Source organism: Lepidothrix coronata, unplaced genomic scaffold, assembly GCF_001604755.1.
Source record: "Lepidothrix coronata isolate B3197 unplaced genomic scaffold, Lepidothrix_coronata-1.0 Scaffold43, whole genome shotgun sequence".
NCBI classification, from domain to species: Eukaryota; Metazoa; Chordata; class Aves; order Passeriformes; family Pipridae; genus Lepidothrix; species Lepidothrix coronata.
In genome coordinates this window covers 4,791,587-4,818,309 of record NW_016690223.1, presented here as the reverse complement: position 1 = coordinate 4,818,309, position 26,723 = coordinate 4,791,587, and the positions used below count along the sequence as shown (strand labels likewise).

The following is a 26,723-nucleotide window of genomic DNA, read 5'->3' as shown; positions in this document are numbered from 1 at the left end:
ACCCTCTCCCTGGATGGGACTAAAGGTGCTGTGATTTGTGGGCATATCTACATGCCGTACATGAAACTTTGTGCAGTGATCCATTTTAAATAGGCTGGAAACTCCACTTCCTTTGCGACAAAAAATATTTCTAATGCCAAAAGGCAGCCATGTTAGTGGAGCCTCCCTATTTCTGCACCAGCAAGACTACGCTGCCACCAAATTTAGTTAACTCAAGGACAGTTTCACATTAACATGTTTGTTTTCAGGTCCAGAACTTGTGCTGATATTACTGAATATTGCTTTCTGGTGTAGTGACATCCTTTATACAACAGATATTTCCAGTTTTCTCACTTGGCTGCAGAGAATTCTGCTACATTATATGAAAGGGAGAGAAAGAACAATACAAAATATCTGGCTTGCATTGCTTAATTTTATTTGTACCTCATCCTCTTGTTCCTATTTTAACAGTTTTCATTTATTTTTGAAATCACATGCCCCAGCATAGTCTTTTAGTCTTTTTAAGAAGAGCCGTCAGTGATATTCACTTTTCTTACGAAGGGAGTCACTGTTTTGTGCATAGCTTATTCTCTTTTTGATGTCAGAGATACAATTTATCAGCAATTTAATTCATAATAAGTTTCCTTAGTGACTCTTTCCTTTAGTTCTCACTCCTGCCTTTTTGTCACAAGAACCACTGATTGGCATATTTCTGCTTTTACTTTATGGATTTATTGATGATACTATCAATCTTACTCAGGCAGGATGACAGCTTAGAATTAGACTCACTTTCTTGGCAGTTTCTGCAGCTAGCCTTCAACAAAGTGATAGCTCCAGACCTTTGTCAAATGCTCAGTGATCTGGATCCCAAAAGACAACTTTCAGGTTCTAGACTTGAAAGTCTTAATCATCAAGATATTAGAAAACTTTGTGTGAGAGTAATATGTTGGGAAGCATTTTTCGAGCAAGGGAGCTGCTATTTAAAGCCAAACAGTTGTTAGATTGACCTGCATTGCCCCCCTTTAACAAAAGTGTTAGTTGAATTAGGTTTTTCATCCCTTGATTATTAATAGTGCTGATTACCCATATTTCCAAGAGTTAGAAACAATTGTTTAGGTCATGAGATATGTCTGTCTGCCAGTAGTAAAACTAGAAAAAAACATTATACCCTTAAGTATCATTGAATTTGTAGGGTTCTGATTATACTAAGCAATTAGTGAGATATTTCATATTTTGCTTTCTATTACAATAATTAAATCGCTACAAGTCTTATGCTGAATGTACCACAGTATAATCATGGAATCATAGAATAATCTGGGTTTGAAGAAACCTTCAAAGGTCATCTACTCCAATCCCCCTACAATGAGAAGGGACATCTTCTACTAGACCAGAATGCTCAGAGCACCATCGAGCCTGACCTTGAATATTGCCAGGGATGGGGTATCTGGCATCTCTGTGAGCAACCTGTGCTAGTGTTTCACCACCTTCATTATAAACATTTTCTTCCTTATTTGTGGTCTGAAGCTACCCTCTTTCAGTTTAAGGCCAGTACCCCGTGTCATACTGCAACAAACCCAACTGAAAATTAGTTCTCATCTTTCTTATAAGCCACGTTTAACTACTGAAAGGCTGCAGTAAGGTCTTCCTGGAACCTTCTCTTCTCCAAGCTAAGTGACCTGAAGTTTTTTATGTTGCTGCAATACATTCTACTTACCACAGGGAAAGTGCTGTGGTGAACTAGCTAAGTTTGCATGATTACAGCTGTATCCACACTGAAATCAAGATATGACCTTTTACCTGACTAGTGTGTTTAAAATAATGTATTATTTGTGTGCATAAACTTGAAGATCACTTTTGTACTGCCTATGTTATGTAGAGGGGTTATAGTAAAAGTTGGCCTAAGGAAAGATTGTTTTCCCAATTCAAGGCACTGCTTAAAACAAACATGCTGCCTATGCCACAGGGAGAATAAAACTAATTCCAGCTTTCAAGCAGCTCATGGAATAGTTGGTAGGGGTTACATTTTAGCTTGGTAGTAAATATTTGTTCCACAGTTTTTAATAACAACAATTGCTTGAAACTATTCTTCTGTTCATAGATTATTTTGCAAAGAATCTACAAAAATTTTTTTAAATGGTAGATAAAGGGCTGAGAATAAATTGTTCAAGCAGACTTAACTATGGAAAAACATGCTCCATTTAAAAACAAAGACATAAAATTATTGGAAGGAGAAGGGGGATAACAGAGCTGCAAAATATTTCAGTGTAGATTTTCCTTGAGAACAGTCTTATTAGCAGATACATTTTAAAATAATTTTTTTTTAAAATACATTAAAAATGATGCTGAATTACCAGAAAGAAGTATCTGGTGTGGCTCTATCTGAATTCTCACATACTTAAAATATGAATGGCGAACCAAAAGTCAGATGTTTCTGCCTTAACACAGTAAGTGAATATCACCTTACCAATCCATTCTGTTGAATGTCCATTCAAAATTTCTGCCGTATAGGCCAAAACCATATTGTTCCTTATTTTGTGTTGCTGACATGTAACATGGTGTTTTCAAAGTATGGCTGAAGCTAAATTCCTACTGCACTTCGTAAGGAACATAAGAACTAGTGCCTACAAGCTGTACTACTTGGAGCCAAGTTGGATGTTTTGTGGAAGAGAAGGCAACACGCAGTGAAAAATCACCATTGACCTCAGTCATTGGACAGGATCCAGTCTATGAAAGTCCGTGCATGAGAGAGAAAGTCTAAGATTTTTTGTGTTCTATACTAGATACAGACTCTCGCTTAGGAAAAAGCACACCCTCCCTTGAGCAGATGGTGAAAACTCTTGATTTAACATTTCCTTTCACAAATCTAGCTATATGGGTAGTTGGAGATGTTACTGAGGGAAGAAGAGCCCTCATATAACAAGGCATTGTGTCAATTTTAGGCTGGTAAGGAACCTCTATACAGTATTTTTTGGAGACTCAGATGGTAGACTGCATAGTCTGGAATCTGTTTTATCCCCATTGATTGTAGAGAGCACCTAGGTTCTCTAAGGACTGTTTTAGCTAGGAAATGGAAATGAAGGGGTCTGAATCCAAGACATTATGTTCAGCCAGGTAGGATTCAACGTGGCACAATTTGCTCTTAAATTATTTTTCTAATGATCATTGTTTGTCGTGGTTCTTAAATACTACAGTAACAGGTTTAGAAAAAAAAGCCTTATGTGGGTAGATTATTTAGTCAGCGGTAGAAATGAGATACTGGAGAATAATTTGAAATTAATAACTTGGAGGATTTTTGTCTTTTTCTTTCATGTATGAATTATACACGAAAACAAAAGTTTTCTGGAAGCTGTTGATGACTGTCTTGGGGTGGGTCTTTGCTTTATTCACAGTTACAGACCTGGTTAGAGCTGACAAATGTGTAAAGCAGCTTTCTTTCATGATCTTTTGAGGAGCAATTAAGCTATTTAAGTAATAAAATAGAGGAATTCTCTGTAAATCACCACTAAAGTAACGAACAAGCGTCCAGACTTTGGTTTTAAGTAATATTTGACAAGCACTATGGCAAAGGGATATGCTAATAAGTCATAAATTTACCAGAAATTAAAGGCAAAGAAAAGCATGCCTCTATGAAGGAATAGAAGTATTTTCTGCCTCAACATATTAGAGAACAGAATTAGAAGTTACAAAAGACAAAATTGTGCGGTCTTCCTCTTTAAGTTTTAAAGCATAGGAGTATAGTAAAGAAAGAGGTCTGTACTAAACAGTATCTTTGACTTGTTGTTTGGTTTTTGTTTGTTTGTTTGTTTTCATGTGAATAGGAAACACCTGTCAGAACTCCAAAATACATTGTTTGGAACAAGTAGGACAATATTTTCTCAGGTGTAATTTTCCAGTAATTATGATTCTAGATTCTTTGAGGAAAAATAAACTGCTCGAAGATTTAATTCCTTCCCTTTAAGCTATTTGCTAAATTATATGAAAAGCTGTTTTCAGAGATCTGGTTATTTTTATCTTGGACTGCATTAGCAGTGATTTTAAAACTTGTTTCTTGGTGCAAATACCCAGGGTTCTTTAACTGTTTTATATTCTGTAAACATTTATCTTCATTTAAAATTCTTTATTTGAATGAAGATTTCTTCCAATAAACTAATTTCCTAGAATATTTGCAAAAGGGTCATGAAAAGAGTCTAAATAAGTTAACTTAGAAAACAAATACAGCAAATGCCTGGCTTTCTTTTCCCTGTGCTGATGAAGTTGCTAAATGAGAACAAGGCTAGTGGTGATCGATACAGTAATTGCTAGACCCATCCAGCTCATTGTGATGAACTGCTGTTTATCTGTATTTTCACTGACCTTTTTTTATGGCCCTTCCACCAGTTTCCAATTTTTATAGAAGCGCTTCAAATCCAGAGCAATTGAAATTAATCTCCTGTGAGATTTCATGAGCCACTGGAAAAAAAATACCAATCTTTTATGATCTTGGGAATATATTGCAATACATCCATTACATTCCCCTCACCTATCAATTTCAGCTAATTTGGATAATTGTTTGTTTCTTGTATAGTGATTTGAAAAATGTTAAGGTCTACAGAGATTACTTTTTATTAGGTTGGACCCATTATGTCTTTGCAGGGGCATACTACAGTATAAGAAATTTATGTAAGAATAATTTTTTATATTCATAAGCTTTTTTTAGTGTTTCCATAATGCAAAAGATAAACCACACATTATAAAAAAGGCTTTTTTTGAGGGTTTATTTTCTTTTAAAGAACAAGCTGTAGTACTCACTGCAATGTACTTTTACCAATGCAGAAACTCATAATTCTCGTACTGTTATTCTCTGCAAAAAAACCCCAAAGCTCTTTTTGAGAATCCCTGTGAGCTGGTGTGTTCACCTTTGTTTACTATTTCTCTTTCTTGGACGTTTTTCAGCGTAATCCATAAGCACCTTAACAAGATGATTTATTTTGGTTTTATTTTTTTTTAGAAAGCAGAATACGGACATAAACATAGCCTTCAGATAGTCCTGTTTGCAGGTTTCTGGCTCTGTGTATGCCTGTCCAGTTCCTAAACATCTCTCCCCACAGCATATGATGAGATGGCCAGTTTTGAAATATCCAGTGTGTTGTATTCAGAATGCATGAAATGTCTTGTCTCCATGGAGGACAACTGTTCTTTAAATGCTCTTTTGCATGAGAATGCTGTTTCCCATGCTACAGCCAGGCTTATGTACTGGTTAAAAAATTGTGATTTATTTTCGGTACTGAATCTCATAGAATTTGAATGAATCAACCTCTGGAATGTAGCCTGTGTGTTTCCATTCAGAGCAAATTTCCCATTGCCTACATCCCCTAAGCTGTACTCTGTGAACAAAGGTGTCCTGTCCTGCGTCTTTCCCACTCATTTAATGTCTGAAGCAGACCTCCTTTGAATTAGTCCATTGCCAAATTATTGTAATGTCTATTTTTACACTAGGCTGAACAAAAAAACCCAGATACAATTATCAGGAAAATTTGGTTGCGAATATAAATTTGACACCAATCTTGCAATTCTTCCTTTTCTGTTCCTCTAGTGCCTGTTCATTCTTGAATATCAGTTATTTTTTATAGCTGTAGGAACCTAGACCACCTACACCATCCTGTTCCTATAAATGCCACAGAACAGCTTTACCCAGACAGGTCAACAACAGTTTTTCACTTTTTCTCTTTGAAATGAAATCCTGCAGGCTAAATGCTGTTTAACATATTTTATTGTAATTTAAAATGTTTTGATGTAGGATTTCACATCAGTCTTTTTCCACAAAAGAGTTAAAAAAATATGCAGAGAAGAAACCAAATATTGCAAAGAAACCAAAATGAATAGCACATTAAGAAATCTTCCAGATATACTTTTTTTTAAGGTGACATACCCAAAATTTTTTGGGTAGCCCTGTGCTGCTCCCTATACAGAAAGCCAAATTTACTTAGAATCAACAAAAGAAAATAGGTAGCTTCCACTTTACTGAATAGGACATTTGAATCAGTCTTCGAAGTAAGTTTAGGTCTGATCTGTTCCTGTTTGACTCTTTTCCCAGCCTTCAGGACTCAGAACAGCAGGTTTTAATTTCCAGCCTACATATCACACTGACTGGACTCATGTGTTTATTTTCCTGTTTGATATGAAAGAAACCATCATTAGTCACATGTCTGCTCAGCTGGGAAAAGGAAGAAAGAAGTGTAAAGTTATTCATTGTAAAGGTATTTAATTTGCTAAGCTTGTTACTTTCTTTACTTCCAGAAAATAGGTCTGTTTAGTTTGGTTTGGTTTTCCTCACTAAGATAGTACAGGCCATATATGTCTCTCCCACATCCGGTAGGTAGCGGCACCTGATTTTCTTCACTATCTCTTATATTACATTGAGTGGTTAATCATGCCAAGCACAACTAAAATCCTTGCTCACTGACTTCCCAGCTTCAGCATTTTGTGGAACAATAATTAATGTTTGTTGTGGGAAGCAGGCTGGGAGTTCCTCTGGTGAGCCTTTATTACTATCATCACTCACACATTGTAATGAAGCAAAAGTGATTCTTTGAAATTGTTCCCAGTGAGATCACAATTATTAAATACCATCATTGCTTATAATAACAAAACTTTTATTATCTAGGTTCCAACCCTGTCAATTTAGTCTCCCTTGAGAGCCTGTTGTTTGTTAGCCAGAAGCTGTGGGGGGACATGTTGTGAATAATGTTATTTTCATACATATATTGTGATGTAAATACAGCAGAGCTTCTAATAGGGAGTGATGAATTTTCTAGTGATGGACAGGCAGTGGAGACACCAATGATTTGAAAGATACAATGGAAGTCAGTCCCTTTGTGTTATGGATAACTTCATTCAAACATTGATGAGTGTAATGAGCTGGGCCATCTTAAATGAAATCCTGCAGTAAGTATAACAAAGAAGAATAATATGGACCTTAATCAGGGACAGGTGAAGAAAGCCTCTGGAATCTGAAGGATAAAGTTTTGCAGGAATCAGAGGCAAAGGAATAGGTCTAGTATCCTGATAAGGATCTATGTTTAGCTTTTGCTTGGACTACGAAAAAATGGGTAAAAAATATTATTTGCCATATTCGTGAAACAACCTTTTACAGATCCCCAGGATTAGATCAGTGATGGATTCTGCCATCAAAGTAAAGTTGTATGGATTTAGCTGAGGAATCTGGTTTAAGAGGAAACAGAATTAGTTAAGTAACTAACTCAGCATTTGTAGCTGCAGGTTGAAATATTTGACAGAGCCATGAGGAGTCCTGGGAGATGTGTAGATGGCACATCTGTAGAACATTGAACTACACTGTCATATCTATGGCAAATTATACAGTGCCTGCTCACAGGAAAGTGAAACCCAGGTTCACAGAAACCGGGAACTGACTGATGATCATTGATTTCAGTCTTTCTTTAGCATATACTGTCAAACTGAAACAGTAGAGAAAGTCTTACAGACTAAAGCATCAAAGTGTTATTTTTATAAAAGGAAGTGAAACTGCAGTTTCTAAAATCAGACATGATGAGACTGATAACATTGAAATGGACATATAATAATAATATTGAAAACATGTCAGGATGGATTTACAGACTCTTCTGTTTCTGTTCTGTGTGCCAAAATGCAATGCCAAGCTCATATATATCTAGGAATGAATCTATTGGAGAGAAAAGCGAGTACTGATTTCATCAGTTATCATGACTGAACTGCAAAATATGAATTCCCGGCCAACATTGTTAAGGAGGATTTTAACATATCTTCCTTTTCTTATTATTACTTATCATTTACATTACTGTAAAATGAATTCCACTGCATGGCCTTTTACAGACCGACATGAAAACATGACTTTGACTTCAAGTAGATAAAGACCCTAGACCTTGTATCTTCATTTTATGGAAGTGAATTAACTAATTTTTCTCCAGTCACTCTGACTTCATACACATCTCAAAGAAAGATGAAAAACAGTTCAGGTCTCTATCAGTGCAGTTCTATCTTTCGTGGCATGGTTTCCACTGTTTTGTCTTGTCCAGTTTGAAATGAGTACTTTCCCGGAAACTTTTCTCCAGTGAAACAGAAATTATTTTTGAGAACTTTAGCCTAATACCCACAGGAACTTTTCTTCTTTCAATGTATTTAATGAAGGACATGGGCACTGCTTTTACCCTATAAAGGCAACCTATCCCAAATCAGGTGCCCTATCCCAAATTTAGGCTTGCAGAGCTCTATCTCCCCTAGGATGTCCTAATATCTTGTGAATACTACAGATGGGGATTTGAAAACTCCCGTGCCACTTGAAAGTCCTGCTCTTCAGTTTGACAAAGAGAGCAGCTGGTATATAATTACATACCTGACCCTAACTGGGATTGAGAAACCAGCCAGTGTTTCAGGCTTCATCTAGGTTTAGAACTTTTGTGTTTGGAGAACCAGGTTTCTAGACAGTTATTTTTTTGTGAGGAGTTTTAAGATTGCCCACACAACTAATATAACTGTGGAAAGTGATCCACAGTATGCTTCCAGAGCATACTCCCTACAGCAAGCATGTCTCTGACATCTCTCAATCAGCTTTAGTCTACTTTGGATACACGTACACTTCATGATCTTTACTACTGATGTCATGCTAATCCATATAAATAATTAAGCATTTTAGGTGGGATAAAATTCTAGATCTTGGGTCCTGTGTGTAGACTGACATTTTCTAAAGTCTCGAAAAATCATTTGAGTAAGGAGGAAAAGGGCAAGATGGTGTTATCTCTGTGTTCTGTAGTATATTAAAATTAGATTACTTTTTAGTCAGGATGCTAGATCTTTTGAATTTTAACCTAAGCTATTTAGCTTTTCCTTTTTAATGTGCAGAATTGAAATAGCAATGCATAGGGCAAAAGCAAAGCAAATACCATCTTGCAACTGACCTCCATGGCCTATCAATTTCAAACAAGGTATGCCCATCTTCAGTGAGTCCCAAGGTTACAGAAAACATCAGAACTAATATGTGTATAAATACATATATGTGTAGATACACACATACATGTATCTACACATATATGTATTTATACACATATTAGTTATTAACTAATTTTTATACATATAAATTAACTAAATTTTATACATATAAATTAACTAATATTAACTAATATTTTTACACATATTAATTAATATTTATACACATATTAGTTATTAACTAATATTTATACACATTTTAGCTTATTAACTAAAAAGGAGAGGATAACTAGCAGCAGAAAAGGAAGTTTTTATAATTCAGGTTACTGGATTTAATTTAGATTAGAGATAGTCTTAAGAAGCATTAAATTCATCTGAATGTAATGCTGCTTAAACACTTCCTCTATCACCAGTCACAGTGACTTTTAAATGTCCTTAATTGTTCCCAAATAATCTATATTTTGAAAATTTCTAGAAGAGAAGCCATAATCAGAAGACACAACAATAGGGCTTTTTTCTCTTTCTATAAGGCTCTCATGTTTGAGGCATATGTTTTAAAGGAACTTGGATTACCTAGGAGCTCTGCTCTCCTTTGTTTATCAATAACAAACCTCCATGGTACTGTCAGAAGAGCTGTTTGCATCAACAAAAATGTCTGCTTTGAAAGAAAAGTACTTTTAAGTGAGAAGTGGTGGGAAGACAAGAAGAAAATTTGTCTCTGTTTTTTTTCCCAAAAGACAAATAATCCAGTAAGATTATGGCAGTTTCAGCCTGATTCTTACAACACTAGGAAAAAAAAAAACCTCCCTAAGACCATTAAATGACTTTTTAAAGTTATTAGAGAGGCATTTAGCTTCATTCTCTGCTCATTGTGAAAAAATTCTGTTCAAGGCAGACTTCATGCAACAGACAAGACATATGGTAAAACATACTGAAATAAATACACCTACTTATTTTGTTATTCAAATGTTACTGTTATAAAGTAAAAAAATAAAGAAAAAAAATCAAGTAATTAGTAAGAGGAAACTCAAGCTAGCTTTCTGAGGTGCCTTTTCAGAGCTCTGGGTAAATCTTTGTAGTAAAAAGAAATCACCAAGAGACTAAGATTTGGAAAATTTGGACAGCTTTATTCCTAGATATAGGGAACTTATTGGAAAACACAGAGGCATTTGAAGTTAATTAAAATCATTAATAATAAAATTAATTCTATTTTGAATGTGTCTATCACTAAACATTAATTATCTTGTAGCCACTGGAACAACATAATGATAGCATCATTCTTACTGATTAGCATGATGCTGTATTCTTTTGCTAGAATTTAAATGCTAGTAAATGAAGATAAATGGGGTACCAGACTATATATTTATTAAACAAAAGCAAACCTGTGTTGCTTAGTTTGAGAGGTCTTAAGAACATAATCTCCCAGTGAAGAAGTTTAGTTACTGGCCATGTGCTCATTAATTCTGGCAAATGGGCCATGTTGGGAAAGGGAATGAAAACAGTAACAGAAAGAAGTAATGACTTAGGACTACCTTAGAAAGTTCTAAGATATTCATAAGTCTGTGATAGAATATAAGGCAAAAGGAATCCTCAAAACTGGAGATATTGGTATTATAGGGGGTTTTTTGTGTATGGTAGGACTTCCTTTTCTAACCTTCCCTTTGTTTCAGAAAGACATCAAATGTGCATGATAAAGTTGCATACCTCTAGCATTTAGCTTCTTTCAGGGATGATTTCAGAATCAGGATAAGCCTTGCACTTGTCATACCTAAGCATTTCCACCTGCAGAAGGGTTTATCCCTAGAAATATGACAGCCAAGCTTTTAAATCACTCACCCAGGACTCAGCATACTTATACAGAAGCCTGCAAGATACCAGGAGTGCATCACCGTTGTTCCTGGCCTTAGTTCACAGGTGAACCCACTTAAGGCAAATATCTCAGCCCTGTGTAGCCCAAGCTATCTGACAGTCAGCCTCATTACTTGTAACCAGTTGATTTCTCTTGGAGAAAAGGGGCCTTTTACTACAGAGGGGAGACGAAAACCCAGCTTAACTTTATATGACCAAAGTAGACCATTCCTGAAAGATTTCAAAATGGGTGTTAATTGTTTTCCCTTTAGAATATTAGGCCTGTCTATGTGATCTGTAGGTGAAGAAAGCAGTTTTCACTTTAGCCATCATTTTTCAGGTGAATGAAACAAGTTTTTGTGGTATCTTGTGTTTGAAAGCTGCAGAGTGAGATAAATATTGCTTACTTAATTATTCTGTTTACCAGGGTCTTTTTGTGGAACCTGAGAACTTTAAGGTACTTAAGCTCTCCAGAAATATTTGGCTTTGCCTAAAGATCCAAGTCTTCTTAGCTCCCTGTTCAGTTTCTGATAGAAGCCATTTTTGTACAAAAATGGCTGCTGGAACCAGCTGCTGGAACCATGTGGTGGTGACAAGTTTGTATTTACTGCTTTTGTAAGGAACTGTCCAAGATCTTGTTCAGATCAGTTATCTTGGAAAAGGGGAAACTCATAGAGTTTTCACAAATTGTGATTAAGAGAAATACAAATGTCATTAAAGTAAAAAAACCTGAATGCATTAGCCTTGGAATAAGACTAAACTTCTGGGACTCAGTGCATTCCCAGAAGCCTGTGACATAACATTGTCTGCAGTGTGTAGGTATAGAATCTGAGTTTAAAAGTAGATTTTTGTAGTTCTGTAAATAAATAAATAAACTAACTGTAAGTAGAACTAGCTTGAGTAAGATGTGTTCCTGTAAGAATAGTGAGATTTATTACCCTTTATGTTCATATATGTTGATCTAAGAGTTATTTATCAAGTGGTTCGGAAATGTAAATCTCCTTTATACTTTAATTTGTATTATTTTAACTCCCAGTGGTGCTTTTCCCCTTGTTTGCTTCTTGGGCTTGTCCCTTGTTCCCCTCGTTCCCTCATCCATCTGACAGCAGCAGTAGGTAGCAAAATGACAAAAAGAACTGTTGCTCTTGACTTTTATCCATGACTCATGAGAAATATATGCATCACTCAGATGTTTTCTACCTTTTGTGACTTATGTACTCCCTTCACTCCGTGGGATGCATTTAGGATCCCATTGGAAGCAATTAAGTACGAAATATGAACTTATATTTATTAAATAGTCGCTGTTTTCATTGTTCCCTCAAGTGTGATTTATCAGCACTAGAAGCTCAAGACTTGGTGTAATGTATATCCTCTCATTGTTCAAAGAAAAGAAAAATAAACACAAGCAGCAGGTACAGATTCTATATAGCTGCTGAGCTCCTCTGTCATTGGCAAGCTAATGAGAGAGGATGTGATGGTCTGATGGGAGGCATTGCCTTTTGATGGGTCTGGAGCTGTACATGAAACAGATTCTGGGAGATTTTTTTGTTTTGTTTTTGAAGTTTTTGTTTTGTTTTGTTTAGCTGAAGCTATCTTCAGGGGCCATGTGCAAACCCAACCGTCTGAGAAATTGCCATGGAGAGAATTTCCGCCCAGTATATCAAGCTGCCTGGTTTCACTATAACCTCTTTGCCAAACATCAGCCCAACCTGCCAGCCAGAGCTTCTAGGGGTAATGATGAGCACAGACTGGAACTGATAGTTCAGCTGGAGATAGAAGCAAATTTGATGCTTTCATGTGTATATGCAAAGTGGCACAACCCTTTGTTCTACACTGTGGGCCAGCAAACAGTGGTGAGGCATTTAGTAAACTGCCACAGATATAAATGGAGAGAAATCAACACTGAAAAATATTCTAATATAATCAACGTTAAGAGATACTACATTCTTTTCTTAATATGATTGAATAGGGATAGCTGTATCTCAGGGAAAATACATAAATATATATATATGTATATCTATCTGTATTCAGAGAATCAAAATCACTGTGATGGGAATGTTGAGAAGACTGACAAGTCAGGCCAATTTTGAAATATAACTAGAATTTAGTAAATTTTCTCACTACCAACACACTGTGCACCAATAGCTAAATCTCACTCAATACTGACTATCACTATGTATACAGGTTGTAAGCTCCTGTTATCTAAACTGTCAAAAGTACCCAGTGCCATAGGGTTTGTGCTGTACAGTCAAAACTAGTCAAAACTGAAGTGGATTTACCTTCTTTCGTTTTTTACCTTCCCTGATATTTTAATGCTATCACTCCCTAACAAGGTTGGGGTTCTCCTCTGCTCTTGGTTGTGTTTGCGTTGTTTTCTTTTGTCCTGCCAGACATTCTGGAGGATGTTCTGCAGTTACTTATCTGTTCTCTGGCAACTTTTTTGTTACTTGGATGGCTCCTAGTACAACTACAACCACCCTTGTCACTCTGGTGATCACGTTGCTCATATACTTAGTAAAATTCATTCATCTGATATTGCCATCACAGTGTTACTAAGTACATGTATACTATTTATAATTATACTATTTTGTTCTTTAAATTTGGTAAAAATAAATAATAAAGGACTTTAATTTACCACTTCTGCTTGTGCTGATATCTCACCAAAGATGATAAAAACATTATTTTCATTTATATTGGGGAGAGCTCAATACTGGAATCCAAAAGAGATCTCTTTGGTAAGGTTTTTAACGAGTTATGTTAAGAAGTTAAGAACTTCTTAACAAGTTATGTTAAGAAGTTTATAACTACTGAGGTGACAGTATCTGCTAACAATATAAATTATTCAAGAATTAATATCCAGGGTAACAAAGATATGACCTGTGAGCAAAGGCAGATGTATCTTAGCTACTAAGTAAAAAAGACAATAAATAGCAAATGTAGGTATATAAAGTGACATAATAAAGGAAAAAAGTCCTTATCTAATATTTCAAGTGTTGGTCTCTGAATTAGTCACTATTAGGCAGTAATGGGGTGTTGGGATTTTAGTAGATACTTCTCCAAAAACCTCTGTTGGTGTGTTCAAAAAAGCAATCAGAGTTTAAGAAACTGTTAGGGAAGAAATAGAGGAAAACAAAACAAAGAACGTCATTATGCTGCTGGAGAGCCCTGTGGTGCAACTGAATCTTAAATGTCTTATAAACATTTCTGGTCTTCTCCACATCGAAAAGAAGGGTACAACTGGGAAAAGTACAGAGAATTAAAGGCTGCATTGAGAGAATTAAGGGAGAATTAAAGGTATATAGCAACTCTTTTATGAGAAATAGCTGAAGGAACTACCATTCACAACTTGAAAAAATGCTACTATACAGACCATTTTCTTAATCTTCAATAGTAATTTCCCAAACCTGAATTTTAATGCAGCTAGATGGGCATTTCTGCTTGTTCTTTACTCCTTTTGCATCACTTTGCCAGGAAGCTGAGTTTTCTGTTGAAGAAAATAGACATACTGCTCTGAATCATGGTATCAATGGGCTAGAAAAGACTGGAGGGGGTCAGCCTATGCAGTGTTTTTTAAGTAGGGGGAATTTAGCTTTATGCTATGGAAAGAAAGTTAGATTCCCTGCACATCATTTACTCCTGACATATCCAGATTTTTCTTTAACCCTTTGCTTATTATGAACTATGTTATGTCATGGCTAGGCTTCGCGAATGAAGATTTGGGAAGGCTCTATCCACATTTGCTACAGGCACGCTGGTGGCTTATGCGGCCAATAGGTGACAGACATATCCGATTGCAAAAGGCACAACAGAAAGATTCCTTAGATGGTGTATTCTGCAATACACGGTTCTTTCTGCGTTGCCTTTTTTCCTCAAGAGTGATCCTGCGTGAGTTCTCGAAGGAGACAGCTGCGTTATAGATGGTGTGTTTCCAGGCCTCCCGATTTGAGGCCAGAGTAGACCAGTTATGGTGATCAATATGGCCAAGGCTGAGATGTTGTTTCAGGGAGTCCTTGTATCTTTTCTTCGGGGCTCCTCTCACGCGGTAAGATCGATGGAGAGATAGACAACAGGTTAGCAAAGGCATACAGTGCTTTTGGAAAACTCCACAAAAGAGTATGGCGTAATAAACACTTGAAGAAAAGCACCAAGATCAGTGTTTACAAAGCCATAGTGTTGTCTACTCTCTTATATGGTTCCGAAACATGGGTCATCTACCGCCACCACCTGCGACTCCTCGAACGCTTCCATCAACGCTGCCTCCGTTCAATCTTAAACATCCACTGGTCAGATTATGTGACCAATACATCTGTTCTAGAACAAGCAGCAGTCACAAGTATTGAGGCCATGTTACTGAGAACGCAGCTGCGCTGGGCAGGGCACGTCTCAAGGATGAAGGACCACCACCTCCCTAAGATCCTGCTCTATGGTGAACTTGCCACTGGCTACCGCATGAGAGGAGCCTCGAAGAAAAGATACATGAACTATGTTAACACAGGAGTTATTAGCTTTTTTCTGAAAAACTTCCTGGGAGTCAGGACGGAGCTGTTTGATCTATAAATCTCCTCTTACTTTTTGCCACTTAAAAATCCCAAACCACCTGAATTTGTCATTTTTGAGGGTTTTAAGAGTTTGTGCATCCTTTGAGATTTTAAACAGATAACTGGTAATGGTTTAGAGATCTCACTAGTACATGTTTGTATTCATTTTTCAGCCCAAAAATTTTCTAACACATCTAAATACTGTCTAAACTGTTCCTTCACATGTTTGAATTAGAACCTTTTCATCATGGATATAGTGACAGACTCATTGTGCCAATTATACATAGGAATAAAACAGTAATCTAAAAACCCTCTGAAGAATAAGTGGACCAATCCCTTTCTACATCTTCCTCTTAATACTAACGCACTTATGGAAGGATTTCTCATTACTTTTAGTAGTGTACCTTAGTAGTAATATTGATCTTCTGTTTTGACCTTTCAAAGTGTTGTGGTTTAAAACTAGCTGGAAATTAAGCTCCAAGCAGCCACTTCCCTTCCCCCTATCCCCTCTGGTGAGAAAGAGACAAAGAAGTATAAATGATGAGTAAACACAACGATTTACAGGAAAAACAGCAATAAGATAAGGAAAACCAAACAGTAACAGCAACAATACTAATAACAGCAGTGTGTAAAAGAGGGTGATTACATGTAAAAAATGCTTATAGAAGTCTGACTGACCTGATTCTACCATGGCCAGCAACCTGTGGCTTCCTGAGACAAAGGAGAAAATGGAGGACATTACTGCAGCTGATGTTTTCCCCCCGAGTCTGAGACAATGAAAAACAATGATGGACAAACCCTCCCGGCTGCACTGTCCACGCTACCTCACCTCTCTGTTTGCCGCTTTGCTCCCCAGGAAAAAGGAACAAAATGGCGGCTGTTCCGTTGTTCATTTCCTTTTTCTTCCACCCAAAACCGTGTTCCCAGCGATGACATGGGTGGTACAGAATAACAACCTAGACGTGCCCACATCGCTTCAGGCTCCTCTGCCTCATGGCAACTGTGAGGAAATTAACTCTGTCTTGGCCAAAACTGGGACACCAAGTCTGCTCCTACATGCTTCGGCTACAATTTTGTGCTCTATGTAAATTCATCCAATTTTTAGTGCATGTTTGTTTCTTGTGCTCACTAGCAGTGAGACAAATTTATTGTCCAATTGCGGCTTTAGTATTTTTGATTTACTGGATGTTCAGTTCAACTTACTCTTTTTTTCTCAGACCAAGTTCCTTATGAAACCTTATCTACTAGTCATGTAGTTTAGTAAAATCCATTTTCCTGAAAGCCATGACATTTTTAATCACAAATATTGTAATTTCATGGCTACTCTGAACTGCCTTCTAAGGATGGTATTCTTAGACAGTTCTTTCCTCCTAGTTAGAGTAAAACACACAAGACATTTAGTTTTCTATCTCTAACTGATTGTTGTCAGTGGATTTTAAGAGCTTGCAGGACAGACTGAGTTCCTCTTTGTTCCTGGAATTGTCTGCTCATCTAGTACCCCTCATTATCATGACCTTTTGTTCTCTGGATGAATCTGCTAATTCTTTTATCCATACTATCTTGGTTTACTGTTTAATATTAGACCTTACCAATGATAGTCATGCATTGCTTTTAGTATTTTTATCATTGCTCAGTTTTTCAGCAGAGCTGCCTTCATTGAAAGTGTTGACCTAGATCAAGTGTATGCATTAATGATCCTTATCCTTCATTCCCTGGCTTGCATTTCTTGAATAAGCTTTTTCACTTTGTATTAATTTCCCAGTCATATGGATTATCCCATCAAGTCTCTGTTATATCAACTGAATCATAAACTTGGCATATATTGAAAATATTATCTCTTTATGCTTATTTTCTACATTTCTTGGTTCACTATTCACACACTTTAGAGGTTTAGTGTCTGTTATCATCTTTCTTGTTCCTCTTCTGATGCTACTGTGAACCTGTGAACACCACTTTTGTTTGTTTTTCTTTTTTCCTCAGATATCCTTTAGGATAAACTACATGTTCTTCTACTCTTCATCTGATCATAGCAAATAAAGGCAAGAGAGCAAATAGAGTCTGATAAGAATTATGACAAAACTTTAGGTTCAAACTATTTAGAGACACAATGAAGTATTCTGATGCTTAGAAAGAAACTTGAAGTCATGTAAAAATATTGAGTTTTCTTATGAAATGTCCATAATAAATAGCAAGTAAGGGTTGTATAGGTAACTGTGATTACATTCAGTTTGTTTCCTTCCACTTCTAAGATTTTATATTAAAGATGACTAATCTCCCACCATACCTGAGGCAAGTTAAACAAAACCAACAACAATCTCGTAATTGCATAGAAAAGTTTTTTATGCCTTTGCAGATATTTAGTGACATTCTCTTCCAATATTAAATAAAATTGGGTAGGATACTGTTTATTCATGAGTAATTTTTTTCAGGCTTCTCATTCTTTATCCATAGTATTGTATACAGATTAGATAACAGAGGATGGTGTAGTGGAAGGACACACATTTCTGAAAGAGGAGAACCCATGCAGATTACTAGTCTGGTGGCCTTTCTTTTAATCCACATTCCTGGTTCCTGGGGAGCCTATAGATTGTCTGCTCCTCACCTCAAGACTCAAATGTGTATAAGGTTAAGCAGGGGAGTGTTAAATGGGGGAGGTCTCCCAGTAGCCGTAACAGCCACTTGTCTTTACATAAGTAAGGTGGACAAGAAGGGGTGGTGCTATATAACATCTTTGTGACTGTTAGTGGGGAAAAAAAAGGTTGTATTGTAGCTGAGAGAATGGCAAGGCCCCTTTCTTGTTACCTGAACAAAATATACTATGCAGTCTTCGCTTTTCACAAAGCTGAACATGTTTTGACAGGCAGGCTGAAAACTGAAACCAAATATGATTTTGGTAAATGAATCCATCTGCTAGTTCTGCAGAAGGCAGATGCTGAAGTGCCAAGCTGTAGGTGACTGCATGGATTTTTAGATTATGAATTTCTGGTTCATTCCTTTGGATGCTGATGTTATTATGAGAAAGATGAATGAGAAGAGTGAAGAGGAAAAAGTCACCCATTACAATCACATGGGTTCACACCTTGGCAAGTTTAAATTGTGAATCAAAGTTACAGAGAAATTGAAGAAAGTAATAGTAAACTTGTATGACAAGAGCAACAAAGAACTGCAGAAAAAGTGACCAGTTAATATTTTTCCTTCTGTGTCAGCCTGTTCTGAAAAATGTATCTGCTTTTATATCTTTTAGAATCTTCCAGTGATTATGCCCAGTTGCATAAGTTCTATGAGTAAGTTTCCAGATGAAAATGTAAACTTAAGTTTTCATATAAGGTAAATGCTCTTGCCTGCAAACAAGTTGGAAAAGGATTATTATTACATTACTTCATTACCTACAAAATCCAGGTGTTTTTAAATTTAAACCATTTTTAAATAAAATTGGAACATTATTTTTTACTGTCTTTTAATGAAGATATTACATTTAATGATATATCCTTTAATGAAGATATGCCTTTGAGATGCCATCAGTAAAGATAAGCATTTATTATAAAAAAAATTGACATAGAAATATTTCCTATAGTTATTTGGGAAATAAAATGTTGAATGACTTTGTTTCTATAATACTTTGAACTATATGGACCAGTTCCTTGGAGTATTAAGCGATACAGTGCTTATTAAAGTCATTATTACTAAAACTTTAGCAATTCTCTCCCAGATAAAGAATTCTAATACTGGATAATACCCCATCTATAATAACAGAGGTAGAATTCAAAAACTCAGCCACCATGTACTAGGTACCAATCTAATCATAGAGTTTTTTAGTTTGAAAAAGAGCTCTAAAATCATTGAGTCCAACCATTAACTCAGCATCACCGTATTAATCATTAAACCATGTCCCCAGGTACCATATCCACACATTTTTTGAACTCTCCCAGGGATGGTAATTCCACCACTTCCCTGGAAAGCCTGATGCAATCAATGCCTGAGCACCCTTTCAGTGAAGAAATTTTTTTCTGATATCGAATCTAAACTTCCCCTGGAACAACTTGAGACCATTTCCTCTCATCTCATTACTTGTTACTTGGGATAAGAAACCAACCCCCACCTCCTTTCAGGTAGTGTGCTAAGGTCCCCTCTGAGCTTTCTTTTCTCCAGGCTAAACAAACCAGGGTAGCTCAAACTCTTCCCAAAGGAAAATCACATTTGCCTCACAGTGCCCAGGCTAAACAAAACTTTGTACATAATCATGAAATTACAGGGAAACAAACACTGAGGGTTGAAAGGTAGTAAAGAGTGAGAAGGGATAATTAGTGTTGGTGCATGATAAAGTTCTGTCAGTAACTGATTGTTCTGGTTTTTATGCAAATATTTTTGCTATAAAATTATTCTTAAAATGTCTCATATTCAGCAAATATGATATATTATACATAAATTTAGGCAGAGTTCTGTAATAGTGAGAAATCTGGTAGTTTTAGTAATATACAAAATTTTCCTTATTTCTTGTTGGAAAGGACATGGCATTATCTTGGGCTGCAATTATATCCTGGGCTGCATCAAAAGCAGCATGACCAGCAGGGGGTGATCCTACCCTTCTACTCCACTTTTCATGAGATACCACCTTGAATACTGTGTCCAGCTTTAGGACCCCCAATATAAGAAGGATGTAGACCTATTGGAATGAGTCCAGAGGAGTGCCACAGAGATGATCACAGGGCTGGAGCACCTCTCCTGTGAGGACAGGCTGAGAGAATTGGGATTGTTCAGTCCAGAGGAAAGAAGGCTCCAGGGAGACCTTACAGCAGCCTTCCACTACCTAAAGGGTACAAGGAGGTTGGAGAGAGACTTTTTACAAAGATGTGTAATGATGGAACAAGGGAGAATGGCTTTAAACTGAAAGAGCAGACTATTCTGACACTTGGTGTAAAAAAGTGGTAGACTGCACTAGGTAGATAAAACATAAGATAGTTTTTCTCTATTACTGACTTTCCAGTTTAAGGAATGCAAAACACTGAACTGGTGGGTGAAAGTATTCATTGCTGATTTTAATGGAAGAGGAAACAGATAAAACCTATCCCATTTAAAGTGTATGAGCTACAAGCCTTTACAGACTTAGTCATGCATATGTACCACCTTATGCACGTGCAAAAGGGTCTTCCAGGACAGTCACCAACTACAAGAGGAAAAGAAACATTAACTCAGTAGTACTTTAAAGCAGTCTGAATAAATAGCAGATAAGGGTTAATAGTTCGACTCTTGTGGAAGTTCTGCAGCATCTAGGCACACTGAAATCATTGTGACTGACACTACTCAAAAAAAAAAAAGAGTGTCTCCAACTTCCTAAAATAAAAGAATCAGATTCTAGTGGCAGAGCATCTGTATAGGCAAATGAATAATAACTTTCTACCTTATAGCAGTTTTCAAACAACAGTAGATATATAAGAAAAATGAGGAGAGACACAAAAGCACCTAAAAGAGAACATGAAATTATCTCCCTTGGAAAATGCTCTAGGAATTCTTAGCTTTCACTTTAAGATCTTAGTCAAAACCTTCAAGAAAGAGAAAGCCTTCAAAACTTATTAACATTTAGTTTCAGAAAACAGGAAGAACAAGCTTAAAAAGCAAACATTTTCAGGAATGGTAAACACAATTGAGAAAAAACTCTCCACTAATAAGGCAATATTACCATTGACTGTGTTAATTAAGAGGGAAAAGCATATTTGGAGTATATAGAAATACATAACCCATTTCTGTGACTATCAGGTCTGTTAGATCATTCGTATTGCAAAAACTAAGTAGCTGTTTTACAGCTCCCATGGTGGTAGTCATGAAATTTAATGCATATTTTCATCTATCCACAGTCTACTTCTTGAGATATGTTAAACAGAATCACCTGAATTATTTGCTTGGAATAAACAGTATGATACACTTAGTATTTTCTTTTTCTTGTGGAATCATTTCCAAAATGAGAAAAATTGCTAAATAATAATTTGAAAGTGTTTATCCTGGGTTTCTTTAGTACATGGAAAATATTTATTGATGGGTTTATAGAACAATTTAACTTCTTGTCTAGTCATAAACGTGTGACTAGTCACTTTTGGCAGATGCTATAATGTATATGTATATGTTCTGTATGTTTCCTTATTGGCAGAATGGAAGGTTTTGAAAGAGAATGATGAAGAATGAATAAAGAACAACCATGCTTTCAGGTAAGAAGTTTAGGACAAATTATATGTGTTAAAATTTATGAAGCTTTCAAGATTTGCAAACATTTTTCATTAATAAACCATCATATCTCACAATAACTTTTAATGCTATGACCCTATGAATAACAGTAAAGTGCAACTGCCATTTGTTTCTGCAATATATATCCAGAAGCAGAAGGTCTCCAGGCTATGGGAAGAGCAAACAGCTTATTTGAACCATGTCACTAAGCTTTAAATTCCACCAAAATCTTTGATACACTAGTAAATTGCAATAAACACGAAGGTCCACTTGAGAGCACAAAAAAAAATGACACAGAAGCATTTATTTTCCTATTCATATAAACCAAATACAATATTGTACTGACATGCTTAAAACAATAGTTACAGAGATATGTTTTCAATTTAGTTTTTTTAAAGATGTATCAATATTTTCTATAAGTTTTTATCAAATTCCTTGTAATTTTGATCCTTTTCAGGTCATAATCATTCCAGAAAATAATAAAACAAAAAATAAAAAAGGTGAAAAAAACCCCCATACCCAACTTTTTTACTAAGTGACTTTGTTGGTAGAAAAAACTGTGGCATTAAATAGTTTTAATGGACCATAGAAGATGTGGACAGATTACTTAAACATTTATAGAGCTGTTTGGCCTTTAGCAGTATTTCAGTTACACATAATGCCCTCTTCTAAAACTCTGTTTTATTCAAAGAAGGAAAACTAAATTTGAAGTGGCAGGTATTTGTATAGCAAATTTAATTTTAAGAACCAAAATCATTCAGCCGCAGTAAAAAGGCCAGGTATAAAGAGTAATTGGGGGACCATATAAAACAATGGTATGGTGCAAACAGAAACGAAAAAGATTGCTTTAAGTAATTTTACAGTTCTCATATTTTAGGGCTTTGTCTGCAAAAAAAGAGGCAGATTGTGTGAAATCATTCATCCCTGAGTAGAAAAAACTAACTTAGATCTCTCTTTTAAAACTGAACATTTAAGGATAAATACTACAACTGATTTCCTAACACTATTGAGGCATATTCTGTCTGTCTATATGTCTACAGTCCACTCTATCAGTGAAGAGCTTACTGTGTGATACAAATTGCTTTCCATTATTTCTTACTTTGCCTACTAAATGTGGCATCTGAAAATTTAGTCATTGAGAGCTTCATGTTTCTTCTAAATAATCAAGAGAAAGTTATATAACATCTGTCTTGGTAACAACCTCTACAGAAGCCCACTGTGGACATTGGTACTGTGTTTGATTAGAACTTACTATGAACCAGTCACGTTCACTATGTCACTAAGCTAACTGTTAATTCGCTGTGTTTTCTGCTGATATTGGATACCATAATATTTTAAATCAGAATTCCACACTGTACTAAGTCAGTACCCTTACAGAATTATATAACATACATCTTCTCTTCATTTACATTTATTAGTCAGTGTCCACACTTATTAGACAAAGAACTATCCCCTTAACCAAATCCTTCTTTTTCTGCCAGTTTTCAATAAAACTTGTTGATAAACTTTAAACATTCTATCACTCTTTAATTCTTTGAAGATTAAGATCTGCCTCATTTTTTGCAAACTTTTGCTCATGAAAAACAATGTAATAGCTGAAATGAAGTGACTCGGATCCCATACTGCTTCAGTGCCACTGGCACAGAATTAATACTTTCCCTTTTCAAAGATTCTACACTAGCATCAGTCTCTCCATGAAATGATTGCCAAATTTATTTTCCAAAGACACTTGAATGCTATGTTGCTCACGGTTTGGAAATAGAAGAGGAGGTGAAGGACTTTGAATAAATTATTACTGAACTCTGCATACAAACTATACAGATGTTTTATATTGCTGAAAAGTGATTGTATAAAAAGAAGGGCACAGGATAGGATTTAGCTTCTGTCTTTCATCAGCACTGTAGAATCTCAGACTATGAGAAATATTTAACTACAAGTAGAAATAAAAATAAATAATAATTAAAAATAACTAGTCTTTCTTTGAGAAGCTGAGAAAATCCCTCTATCCCTTGGAACTGTATCTTCTGACTCTCAGAGGGGCACAAATATGGATCAAGAGGCAAAGAAAATAACAGCTGAATCATCTTACACCACCCCCCCGTCCCAGTCAGATAGAATCCCCAGACTGCATGTACGAACTTTCTCCTGCAGCTGCTTTGTTCTGCTTCCAGGTGAGAACAACTTATGGATTCAAGCGATGAAGGCACAGAAGTACAGACACATATGGAGGCACATAAAATACTGTGTGAATTTTGATAGAATAAATGGACCTAGAAAGTGAAAAGTGTTTTCACAGTCCTATTATTGTACTATGTTGAGGGCTTGGGTTTTGAGATGATATCACAATATGCTTAGCCCTATAACAAAAACAACATTCATGCCAAGACTGAAAATTAAGCTGCACGAGAGAAAAACAACCAAAACAAAGATGTAATTTAACTAGAAATTGAAATGAAGTGGTTTTTTGCAAAACTTATATATTAGATACTTTTGGAGATCTTTTTTGTTGGACAAAGATAACCATTAAAGCCTCTTATTTTGTTAAGTGATTCTAAGCAATAAACATCCTTTTTTCGGTTCTGAATTGGAAATATGATAATTTTTCTACCTTGGGAAAAACTAAGAGGCTCTAAAGTGAAATAAAGGGATACAAATGTTGGGGGAACTGCAACTGAGAATAGGTACTTTCAGGACAAAATTATCTTGGTCCAAAAATGTGTGCTTCAGCATCTGCTACCCTACTCATTTCTCCAGACTGAAAATAGCGTGGCTGGGCTAGTCAGGACCCTGCAGTGCTACTGCTCTTTTACAGTGGTTACTGAAGTGGATGAACCATTACATTTTATTGTGTTAGTTCAAGGTGATAGACTAGGTCTCAGAATCATGCAGAAGAGAGGAAATTTAAGGTGAGGTACATGTTGCTGTGCTTTGTTTTAGCATTTAGCATAATCCCATAAATCCTGGAGCTAGAATTTTGAGAACACTAGGTGCACATTAAACCCAAGAGATCTGGCAATTGCAGACACAACATACTCTCTGTTAAAGAGAAATATCTGTTTTGTTTTTTTTTTTTTTAATCTAAAATAACTTCCCACCTGATGGAAGTTCCATCTCTGTATGTACATGGATTAAAGATACAAATGAACACTGGAATTTTCCCTTATATTTGTAAAAAATGCTGGAATGAATTTAAGGATAAAGCCTACATAATGGAAAAAAAATAATGTCCTTGTACTTATACAGGGCTTTTGTGCATGCACAGGCAGTGTCATGATTGCCAGGCACATCACTTTTCTGAACACGAAAATGCATAAAAATCTTACTCTTGATGAGTAAAGTGGTAACCATTCCCTTTTTACTTGATTGAAAAAGCTGAAGAAGATGAGTTCTGCAGAATTTGCTCTTATTTTTGTTAAATCACGAGTATTTTTGGCTCTCAGTTAATATTTCTCAAGACATATGCAATAGGAAGTAGATATGCATACACACAAGTTCACTTAAATTCCCAGTTTTATACTGAGCAGCAGATTTAACTGGTAATTTTCAGCTATCACTGATGTTTATTTCATTAGAAGAAAGTCACCCAGGGTGACATTGTCACCCTTGCACCATGGCTTTAGGACTGATTCAGAGCAAAGGCTGCCATCTGCTTCTTCTATGCTATTATTCTGCGCGGTACCTAAAATTTTCCTTGGAGGCTGCTCTATCTAAGTCTGCTTTGTGTAGCTTACATAGTCAGATGTTTTTGAAGACAGGATGGATATGGTTACAGATGGCAAGAACTGCACCTCTAAGAGAGGAATTCCCCATGCTTTTCCAGACCTGTAGTTAAACGTGTGCTATAGTATACAAGTTAGCATGCTACTGTAAATATAAATATACAGCAGATGGGAAAAGAGAGAGAATCATTTTGGGTAATACGTTTATATAATTTGGAAATGTGAAGAGCACATCTGGAACAGATGAACAGCAATCAGGAAGTTATTACAGGGGGAAAAGGGAGAGAACGTTACTATCAATTGCGTTAAATGAGTTTTTCAAACAACCAAAGTTATGGCCCTCTGAGCCTGGGGAAGAGGTTTGTTCAAAGCACCAGGGAAGGTGGAATGAGCCCAAGCCAAAGAATCTGCTTGGATCAAGATTCTGCTTGGTGAATGTAACAAAAAGGTCATTCACGAACCACTGCATTCCAAATGCAGATGGATTTGTGGGTTACATTTTCTGGAAACCTCAAAAACAACGTGAATGAAATACAGCTTATTTTTGGAGAAAGGAACTGGGAAAGGAGGACGTAGACATATAATATATATATACATTGTGAGAATGTTATGTAAAATCTTTCCCACCATCAAGACACATATTTCTGTGTATTTTGATTCTTTTGTTTGAAATACTCTGGTTTATTGTTATTTGAAAAGTCTGTTTGCTTCATTTGGAGATGTATTTTATGGATTTCTTATTGGATATTTAATCCCTTTGGAGTAAAAAGGGAAGGTGAAGTTTCCTGACATTAGTGGCCAAGTGAAGCAACAAATTTAAAAAGCAAAACTATTGTGATGCTGACTGCAAATACCATAGCTAAGGCTCAACTTAGATGACCGCCTCAGAGGTTTGCAAAACAACAGCAACAAAATGTTTTGGCCTCCTTCTTTTGCAGATAAAATCCAGACTCTTCTATTACAGTTACTTAATTTGTTGGCCTGTACCTTAATTGAATGAAATGAAAACACAAGCAGCTGGGTTAGTGTCTGCAATTCAAATATCAGACCTCAAAGGTAAATTTGATGACTGTTGATCACAAACATATACAGAAATGTTATTCTTTCAGAATACCTTTTGATTTTAGAATATTAAAAAGAATACAAACAGCAAATAGCCAGTTTTCAAAGGAAAGAAAACTGAAATAGCACCTTAGAGCATCAGTCCAGGCAAAGTGTCAAAGCAAACATTTTAAAAGATGGTGATAATGCACAGTAAGAAAAAGCTATTCACTCAGAAAATATCTATTTATGTTGTCTGAGGCTCTGAGGAAAGAAGCAGGTGATCATAAAAAGATGTGCATTGTAATCTATAAGCAGAAGATGGCTGAGTTAAGGCTGAGAGGACATTCAAATTCTGGCATTTCATGTATTATATGCCCCTGATTTTATGACCATAACATTTAACAGAGGAATTTTTCTACTA

General features: G+C 36.0%; 1 long non-coding RNA gene across 1 annotated transcript; it reads right to left on the bottom strand.

The window, feature by feature from the left end:
* Positions 1–14,188: 14,188 nt before the first annotated feature.
* LOC108496790 lies at positions 14,189–16,173 on the bottom strand. Its single transcript, XR_001874591.1, has 4 exons — positions 16,153–16,173; positions 16,002–16,034; positions 15,728–15,832; positions 14,189–14,269 (listed from the first exon to the last, which is right to left on the bottom strand). It is a non-coding gene; the product is annotated as an uncharacterized LOC108496790 (long non-coding RNA).
* Between the last annotated feature and the right edge of the window lie 10,550 nt (positions 16,174–26,723).